General features: G+C 35.9%; 1 pseudogene; it reads left to right on the top strand.

The window, feature by feature from the left end:
- The first annotated feature begins 6,526 nt into the window (after positions 1-6,526).
- Positions 6,527-7,740, top strand: LOC103606109 (annotated as a pseudogene).
- Positions 7,741-9,440: the final 1,700 nt, after the last annotated feature.

Here is a 9,440-nt window from a genome sequence, read left to right as displayed (position 1 = left end):
GTAAAGGTTGCATTACCATATTAAGAAATAGCTAAAGCAAATGTTATCAGCAGTGTAAATAAAGCTAAGAAAACATTTGAGATGTGGAATACTGCTCAGAAGAATAGAACAAAAGGAAGAAAGCACCCAAAAATGCAGAATAAATGAAATCTCAGTAATTGGTGGTTGTATTATTTTTTTATAGTCCACTGATTATTTTAACATTATACTATTGAATGTAGCTGATTTGTTTGCATTTTATAGATGAAGCAAATTCAATCTGAGGTTGGCTTGCCCATAAGACAGGTGAAAATGATCTATGATTTTAGGCTTTCAAATCTAGATACCTTGGTAATTCCAATATGGTTCAATTAAACAAACATGATTTAACACGTACCCCTTTCAACGCACCATATACAGCACTACAGTAAGTAAGTAATAATAATAGCAATAATAGAGCCTCAGGAGCTTACAATCAACTAAACCACTACATGTAAATAAATTATTTGATTCAAAGATCATAAAAGTGTTATTACGGAGGTAGAAAAACATATGGAGAAGTAAGCCAGGCATATACAAATTCTTGCTCTATCTAAGAAGACATCTTGGAGATTATAAATATGAATGGGCATGGAAAAAATATATTAGCTTATATAGAGGCAAAGCAATATTCTAAGCAAAAGTAACAACTTATGCAAAGAGCCAGAGGCAAGAAAGGGGAATGAAGTTTTGGAGGACAGCCTGAAAGGCAATAAAACTAAAACAAACCTGGGGCATAAGAGTAAAATCAGAGTTGAGATTGAAAAGGTAGAGAAGAAACAAAATGTGCAGGGCTCTAAATGGCAGGCTGATGGTTTTGAACTTGACATTTTGCCCAGAGCCAGCCCAGGGCTTACTTTTCCAAAACAGTAGAGAAAACACAAAGAGGAGAGAATCAAGATGGACTTGAGTGGACTCACTTTACAATGTCCAACTAGTGTCAAATGTCTGATGTGTTGTAGACATACCTTTCCTTGGCTTTGAAATGTGATGAGAAATGATTTGACAAGCATATTTTTAATATAGCTAAACTCAAATTCTTCAAGAATTTTTTAAAAGTGTTATGATCGGATAAACAATATAAAATGCTCTTCATAGAATGACAATGTATAATGGAATTCTGAAAATCATCACTTTTCTGGTTTTTAAAAAATTCATCTATATAAAATTAATTGCTGCCACCAATTATCTAATAAATGTTGGTATTGTAACTAATCATTATTCATACTTCAGAGGTTAAATAACTACTAAAATGAAGACACAGCGCTTTATCTACTCCCATATGCCATGCCTGTAACAGCCAGAAGAAAGGCAGATGTGAACATAATACATAAACCATAAAATTAGAAGAGAAAAATGCCTAAATGCCTTAACCTTATTTCATGCTTCTTTGTGATTGAAGAAACTTGTCCATGAGTAGAAACAAACTGAAAATGGAAAGGAAACCTGAAGTTTTGAAAAATAGTTTATTTACTTTGTCTTTATTTAACAAACATATAGCCCTTACCAAATGCTTGACATGGTTCCAAAAACTCATGGACCTTGCTTCTTCAAGGCCAGCAGGAAGGTCTTTCCTTCTAGTTGGCTAAGATCATGAGATAACTATCCCATCATCTGTTATAGTCTCCTGGTGAAAGGGAAGTTACAAGTTCAGCCCACACTCAAGAGGAGGGAATTATACAAAGCAATGACTCACTGAAGGTCATTTTAGAATTTTATCTACCACAGAGAATAAGTGTTGTCTTAAGTTGGTATGATATTCATTTATGTTTATAAATTTCCAGAGATGAAAAATAAATGGTTTCCTGTCACTATTTTTGACATTCTTAAAACTCATTATCACATTTTTTCCCATAGTTTAAATAAAAATATGTCCCTTCAATCCTACTTTCAACCACTTTGTGTATTTTGAATCCCCTTCAGATTGTTCATATTGCTAATAATCAGAAGAAAAAGTATTCAAGAGAGAGTGAAATGAGGATTACTTTAATCAGCTTTGTAATCTGCATACTTTAATCTCATGTATTGAGAAATAGTTGTTGTATTACTTAAACATGTAATTCTGAACGCATCTTCTATTATGGTGTGTACACAACACTAATCAGTCAAGTTTTGAAATCCCCACACTACAATTTCTACTTTTAAGGCTTGCTTTCCTGAATAGTACTGTAAAGTAGAGAAACAGAACACACTGAAAAGAGAGAATAGCATAAGCCCACCTCATGTTGACTGCCCTGATATTATTCTGTCAAGAAGATAGTCATTTTCCCCTATTATGGCAAAAGACTTCCTTTGAGAAATTTACAGTCTTTCAACTATGGCAAAAATAGCCAGGAAAAGAATGGCAGAAAGACTTTAATGTGATTGTCAACAGAATAAAAATTGAGTGTAGTACAAAGAGAGTAGACTCAGGGGTGGGGAAAAAGTTTGTAGCCTTTGAGCAGCACTAACCTGTAACAGTAGCAAGAAGAAGATAGTTTGGAAAAGGAGGTACAGAATCTAGAAAAGAACAAGTCATCCTTCTGTACATTTTCCCTTCCAATTTGGCATTTTCCTCCTTTGCTTCTTCAGGTCTGAGACCTCCTCAAATATTTAAGATTTTGTAAATGTTTCTGTGCAAACTTCTATCAATCCAGGCTTCCCACATCCTAGCTCTGACCTACCATTCCAGGACAAATCCTCAGCTCACTACAAATACTCACCTGTTTTCTAGTGTACAATTCCACAAATATGCCTCAGTCTTCTCATCTGTGAAATGGTTCCTTTCTCGTGTGATGGTAAGGAATAGCAAGTGCGGTTATAGCAACATGCCTGACTCAGCATGTAGGATTTCAAATTAAACTTATTTTTTTTAGTCAGAAAAATAACTACCTATTGCTGCCACTGCAGATTATCCGAACCTTCAAAGAGTATGGAAAAATCTACTGTGACATGTAGAGAGAAGAGGTTCAAAGCAGTGCCTGACAGGGAAACTGGAAGAAGCCCAAAGAATAACCAAAACATAAATGGAGAATATTTGTTGTGGGATGGGCTTGTGTTTGTGGCTCACCTCCTGTGGGGCAGATATATAAATGATAATACATTATGCTAATGTATATAAGATATGCTTGTTGGAAAAATATAGAAAAAAAAAATGGTCAGGGCCGGAGAGATGTTCGGAATCTTGCCGAGCATATGAGGTGGGTATGCGTGCGCCTACGGGTGTTCCTTGTTATTATCTAATGTGATTGTACATGTGCATCAGGGTGTTTTTCTGAATTATGGATTTGAGTATAAAGGACTAATGGTGCAGATGCACGAAGCTTCAAGAGGACGCTGCAGGAAGCCATATTAGGTTGACTGCTCCTAGTTCTGAATAAATGCCTATTATTTCTTCACTAACGGCTCCAAGGATCTTTTGTGATAGGAAAAGTCACCTAGCTCATAGACTTGCATGTGAAGAGTTTGTGACCCAGTCTGGACAATGGGCTCGAGGGGTCTGGGAGACCTAGACCTAGCTTTACAATTGGCATACTTGACAGCAGGATTTTGAGCAGGTACAGGAGACAAAAGCCCCTTGGGAGAAGGAGGAAATGTGACTACTCTTGATACTGCAGGATTTAGGAATGGTAGAGACATATTTTCCTAGAGAGTAAAGAAGAATTAGGAAGAGTAAATAGAGCACATGAAATCTTGTAAAGAATCATCCAGACTGAACAATGTCCCATTTTTCAGGTGAGAAACCCAACATCAGGAAAGTTGCAACTACTTGAGGTTGAAAAACAAAAAATAAAATTTAAAGTGGTTTCATTTTCAAGCAATACATATAAAGGTATACAACAATACCCAATGCTGGGTACACTGTAAGTATCCAGTACCTGCTGGGAAGGACTAATACCAGCAATATCATTATTATCAATGGTTACATTGTTGGTTTGTAATCCACGGGTCCTAATCCCCAAACTAATGTTCTTTCCATCATGTTTCACAATTCTTGGGCTGTCCCTACTTAAGTACCACACTGCTATTCATATTTGTTTAATGTTTTTAAAAATTATCTAATAGTTTCCTTTCCTTCTCTGCCTGAGTCAATATTCAATTCATCCTTTGCAAAACTTTTAATATCTGAATTGCAATAAGTTTAGTACAACAAAAAAATTATCAAGACTAATATTATTTTAAAGGGATATTTTGATTCCCATGATGCATTATTTATAAGAAAAGAGAGTAAATGTTTTGGACACAATGACTTTTTATTTTTCATGTCAGACTTCTAGTTTTTATGACAGCTTTTCTATGACAGAGTTGCTTTGAATTTAACCCAAAGTAAAAACTAGAATAGGGTATATTTAAGCCTTTTCATTGAAAATTTTCACCATTTGTTATCAAAGTGAAAAAATGTTCAATATTTAGATTTTCTATTTCTATTATACAGAACAATAGTCTAAATATATCACACTTGATAAAATTCACTTTTCAAACTTGTAGTACCACCAAAATTGAAATCCTCATACACAATGGGTGATAAAAGTCAATTAAAAAAAAAAAACTACAAAGAAACTTACCAACTTTGAACAAATTCTTCTTTAGATGATTAAACCTCAGCTGAAAAAAATAGAATCTGGATTGTCTATTATTTAAACTCAAATGGAAAACCTGATATGACACTGAACTATTTTCTTCCTTCCCCATTTTTTTTCAATTTTAAAATAATATTCATCCTTCAAAAGCAGGTATAATGTTTTGTCCATGGGGAGTGGGAGTGAACAGCATCAACAACAAACAAAACAACAGAATAAAAAGAACTAGTCTTTAGTTGGCACCTACTGTATGTCAGGTAATTTTCTATATGCTCTTATTTAATCCTGGTGGCAACATGTATGAAAAACAAAACAAAAATCTGGAGCTCAGAAATGTCAAGTGTCTAACACAAGTTAGTAAGTAACAAAGCTGGAATTCAAACCTAGGCTTCATTTCACATTCAAAATGAAGGATTTTTCATTATTTGTACTCAAAATAATTCTTTTTTTAAAGTGATTTTGAACCATAGTCAATAATTTTCTTATGATAGTATTCAAGAAAGGGTAATGACTGTGCCTTCATCATATATATTTCTACCACACACTGGACAGTGTGTTGTATGTAGTAAGTACAAAACAAATACACAGGTTTTATTTGTTTGTTTGTATTTGGTGTGTGTGTTTCAACTAATCCAAAAAAAAAAAAAAGTTGTTGCAAAGCATCTTAGAAATCCTGGCCCCTGAAACAAGGAAGTGATGCAAAATAAGCAATCAGCACAATGCTTATCCCTGGTACTTTTGACCAGACAATCTTAATGACTGAACTTTAGACAGGCTTCTTCCTAACTCTAGGCACTTGATCTTTTCTTACAACACTTGTTTTAGAAACTGTCGCCCAGTTTCTGTGGGATGGTAGGATACTAACTTTAGTGCCTTGCTCCAATTTATAAATCTAGCTTCTGTCACAAATATGTGACAGAAGAAAAAAAGGAAAGCTTACTTTTCCTTTGGGTAAAGCCAATTGGTAAACACAAGTGGCCTGTGTTCTCCCTATCATTGCAGGGCTTACAAATCCTCCCACTCTTTGTTTGAGTGGAGTTGAGATCACACTGAGCTCTGGACTATCTCCTCTGTTGCAATTGTCTTGAATACAACTTTGCCTGTGTGACATTGTTTGATAAAATTTGTGTTTTGACAGTTTCTTCTACGTGTCATAGCAATAGAAAACATGAAACTGAGGCAGAACAGAATTGGGACATGCCTCAGGGAGGCTGCTCATAAATATTCAGACTTGGTCGGCAAAGATGCCTGAGCATTTTGGTGCATACCTTTGCTTGGTAATAAAGCCCTATCATGTTCGGTTTCTCTGTCTCTCTCTTCCTTTCCTTTTGCTGGTCCCATAAAAAACTATTCTTTCATGGACCAAGAACCTGGATCCGCATCCAGTAACAAAACTACATTCCCCAGAATCTCTTGCCAGTAGAGTTATGATTAGATGCCACCAATAAAAGACACTCACACATGGCTTGCAGTGCTGAAGGAAAGCATAAGCTATTACACTTTTCTTAAAAAGCAATTAGTTTTTTTTTCTGGACCTAGCAAGCAGATGCATGGGCTTTGTCCGACAGTGGTCCGTACTGTGACCACTGTTGGCAGTCTCCTGGCTGGGGCAGTAGTAACTTTCTGACTCTCTGAGGGCTATCAATTGACTAAGGGATGACCTTTCCTAAAAAATCCTGCAACTCTTTTGTTGACTTCTGTAAGCATTTAGTTGTCCATGTTTAATCTCTTCTTTCTTGAGAAGAGTTGAGTAGTTTCTATGTTCCTACCTGAACCTGACTATACCAAAAACAAGAGAAATAATTCTGTTTCCTTCCCCAGTTAGAGTCCACTTAAAGAATCACATCACAAAGCTGGTAAAAACAGAGAGAAGTGGAGTGTTGCTAGAGTTTTGTTCAGCACTAAGCTGATGGACTGATTATCTGCACATAGCCTGGGCTGCATGTTGGATGACTGTCCCTTCCCTAGAGAACCTGGACTAAATACAGTGACCTGTAGAACTTAGCCGAGAATCTGGGCCTCCGGGCTAACCTGAGGGCAGACAAGTTGTTAACAGCCTCAAAAACCTACAAGAAAAGAAAATGAGAAACAGGATGAAAGTCACATTTCTGCATCTTCTGGTGGTGAGACTGAGATACAGATTAGCAGTCAGGAACATGCCCAGAGAGCTTGATTGCCATGTCACCAAAATGAGAAGTTGCAAGTCTGTCCCCGGGAACCCTGACTCTCAGCAGGATCACTCAGAGATAAAAATAAGTGATGCCACTGGATTTCAGAATCAGGAAAAGCAGGAAAATCAAGATCTCAGAACTGCTACAAAAGTTCATCTTCTTCCATATGCAATCCAAGAAACTGAGAATGCAGTTTCTTCAGGAAAAAGTGGAATACATAATAATGAAGACTCAAAAGTACCTTTAGAAAGAAAAAGTCTCTCTACACAGGTGGGTTTTCCCAACCTGAAAGAAAATAAAAGAACTGCCACCACTACTCCAAACTTTAAGGAGCTTCATGAGGCTTGTATTAAGGAAATAGAGTCCATCGATCAATATATTGAGAGAAAAAAAGAAACATTTTGAAGAACACAATTTGTTTAATGAACTGAAGTAGCAGCCCATCATTAAGGCAGGAGTAGTGACACCAGTTCCTCCAAGAGGAAAACTGTCTGTGGCTCATACTCCTATCAGCCAGTCAGAGCACCCTGAGTCTCCAAGACTCAGGTGATCACTCTGCTCTCTGCAACTAAGATGAGATCAGGTTTCCGGCCTCCACTAAAGACAGTGAACATAAGCATTTACTGACCAAGACCCCAGCCAGAAAGTCTCCACATGTGAACATATCTGGGAATACACCAAAAGGCCAGGCTATGCTTGGGACACTCAAGTTAAACAACACCAAGGAGAGTTCCGCTGCTGTTACTACGCCATTCAAGTTAACAACTAAAGCAACATAGACTCTGATCTCCAATAAGAAAAGAGTACTTGATCTCAGAGTGAGTTTATCTCAACCCCTCAACTATGAACCACACAAAGAAAAGCTGAAACCGTGGGGGCAATCTAAAGAAAACAATTCTCTGAATGAACACATGAACAGAATTAGATTCCACAAGAAAACTCATAAACAACATTGTCTCCAGACCAGGAAAGAGCAATCTTCACCACTTTAGTCCAAAGATCTTTCTCTGCTGTTGACTTGGCTCATAATCTGTGTAGTGTCCATTGGTTTCTCGTGTGATGCATCTCTGAAAAGACATTATCACCTTAAGGCTCACAAATTCTTTGAAATGGCGTTTACCTAAGTCTCTGACAATTCAGTTTTCTAATGGGACCCTTCCTAGAGATTCTTAACCTAGATTTTTAATGTCAAGTCTCCTCTGCTAGTTCTAATTTTAACAACTGTAGTCTTCTAGGCAATAGCATTTACCTGATAGCAGCTTAGGTTATATACCACAAGCTTCAGTAGACCTTGAACAATAACAAGTTAAGAATAGGGTAAGGTATTTTAACAACTGTAGTCTTCTAGGCAATAGCATTTACCTGATAGCAGCTTAGGTTATATACTACAAGCTTCAGTAGACCTTGAACAATAACAAGTTAAGAATAGGGTAAGGCAGGATGGAAAAGTTACCTCTTCATCCTCTAGTTTAGAGAATCTAGTGATCTAAATGAAACTGGGTCGTATGATTTGATTTTGGTATCAATATTTTACTTATGTGAAAAATGTTTTGTTTTGCTTAAGCCTGTATGCACCTTTGTTCAGATTACTTCATATAATTGCTTTCTGTCACTCATTATATTCTTAAGAATAAAACTCTATTGCTCTTTCTAGTCTTGCTTATTTAAAATTAAAAACTTCAAGGCCCTGTGAAAATCTGAGGATTCCATTTTAAGAATTGCTATGCTCTATCAATCTTGCATCTTATTTGTTTTATGGAAAAGACTAGAGTTGCTTAGCATCTTATCCGTGTTTGATGCGCTTAATTAGAGCTTCTCGATTTTGTACTGCTCAAAATTTTCATATATAAAATTCTTTTTCATTAAAAAAATAGAATGAAGATTTGATTCCAGAAAAGGAAATTCATAACAATGTTATTTATTACTTTTTAGACATTTTTAATAGGACAGATTCCCTTCATGTATCTGGAGACAGCCACAATGTCTCTTCATACTGTATAGAACTATATAAACCAAACTCCATCCATGATGATTCCATAAAAGAACAAAAACAAAACTGTACTTTCTGAACCTTCTTTGTCAATTCCTTTTAGCAAGCCTTAGCCTTTTCCACTAAATCTTGCCTAATACTCACATACTTGGTCTTAACTATGTTATCTCTCTGAAATGTACATTGCAAAACAATCCCATTCTTTATCCTTATTCAATGATTTTTCTATTTCCAACCCCTAATTCCATCTTCTCTAATTCTCTTACCCAGCTAATATGATAATACACGTATTGAAAGAAGATAAAAATCTATTAAACTTCCAGTTGAAGAGCTCAAGATGTTAATGTCACACGTTCACAATTCAAATTATCAGTTCTTTCCTCAATCTTTTAAATTACTTTGATTTCTACTAAGACTAATTTATAAAAAGAGAACATTTGTTTCCTCCCCCAAAGTTGAAATAGATCAGTTTTAATAAATAAGGAGTGACCTATACAGTTCTTTGAAATAAATCCTGCATTGTTAATATGAACACAAAAAAAATATGGTTTCTCCATCACAACTTACTCTCCTTTTGGCCAATGGATTTAGATTACACTACTTGGAGAAAGCAAGTTTTTTGAGTTCAAGTTGCAGCTGTGCTTTCATTCATGCATACAACAAAAATTATGGAGAAATGATAATTGGCTAGGAATTATATTC

Source organism: Galeopterus variegatus, unplaced genomic scaffold (genome assembly GCF_000696425.1).
Source record: "Galeopterus variegatus unplaced genomic scaffold, G_variegatus-3.0.2 Scaffold6299, whole genome shotgun sequence".
NCBI lineage: Eukaryota > Metazoa > Chordata > Mammalia > Dermoptera > Cynocephalidae > Galeopterus > Galeopterus variegatus.
Note: the sequence above shows the minus strand (reverse complement) of the source record. Positions and strands in the feature narration are given on the sequence as shown.